Source organism: Plasmopara halstedii (genome assembly GCF_900000015.1).
Source record: "Plasmopara halstedii genome assembly, contig: Scaffold_322, whole genome shotgun sequence".
Taxonomy (NCBI): Eukaryota; Oomycota; class Peronosporomycetes; order Peronosporales; family Peronosporaceae; genus Plasmopara; species Plasmopara halstedii.
Genome location: NW_020187243.1, coordinates 925,425 through 926,434, shown reverse-complemented (window position 1 = coordinate 926,434; position 1,010 = coordinate 925,425).

The window sequence follows — 1,010 nt, the reverse complement described above, 5'->3', positions numbered from 1 at the left end:
CCGTGGAGCAGGCGAATGCGTCGCTGCATGCGACGGTGGAGCGCTTGGCGCCATTAAAGATGGAGGATGCTGCACTCCGTGCTCAGAACAAGTTGCTGGTTCAACTACTGGGTGGCCGATGGCCCGTGGGATCCGGTCCGTCTCCAACGCTTCCACGTTCACTTGCATCGGATCCCGGTACGGCTTGAGCAAGCCCACGTAAAACACCGGGTGGGTGAGCATATTTTTGAGAAGGTTTGGCGTATACGCTAGGCCCCACCTGGCCACAACCTTAAACTATCCAATAAACCGTGGACGAAAAGTCGTCCGGAAGATAGCAGAGGCTGCATGTGTAGGCAGGTTTTTAGAATTTGATACAACCAGGTCCCCGACCTTAAAGCTTTCCACTTTGCATCTTCCTTTTTCATCTGCATATTCTTTTTGCAGGTTTTGGCTTTCAGCCATCGCATCGCGAACGTGTCGTAGGACACTCAGTCTGGTAGACAAGAACATCAGCTAGCCGTTCGGCTATTCCTCCCCCGCCAAGCCCTGAGCTATGGGGTGGCTGTGTCAGCGGGACGCAAGGGTGAACCAGCCCGCTCACGTAGAGCGGCGTGAAGCCGGTAGACGAATGCACTGCATTGTTCAGTGCAAACTTTAAGATTGGCAACATGGCATTCCAGCGCCCTGGCGTTTCAGCGCAGACGCTGCGAAGAACATCTTCGATGACGCGATTCGCCTTTTCGATTTGGCCATCGGTCTGCGAATGACCCGCTGTCGACATACCCAACTTGGTGCCTAGCACCTTGAGGATAGTCGACCAAAATTTTCCCGTGAAACGGGGGTCTCTATTAGAGACAATCGACTCTGGGAGTCCGTGTTTTCGGAAAACACAATCAACGAACAGCGTTGCTGTGCCGACTCCGTTGATGGTGTCTGGCACCGCCGCCAAATGAGCGAACACCACGACACCTGTAGTGTTTGGCAGATTCAGAAGTGAGCTTTGTTGTTTTGGTTAACTGAAATGAATA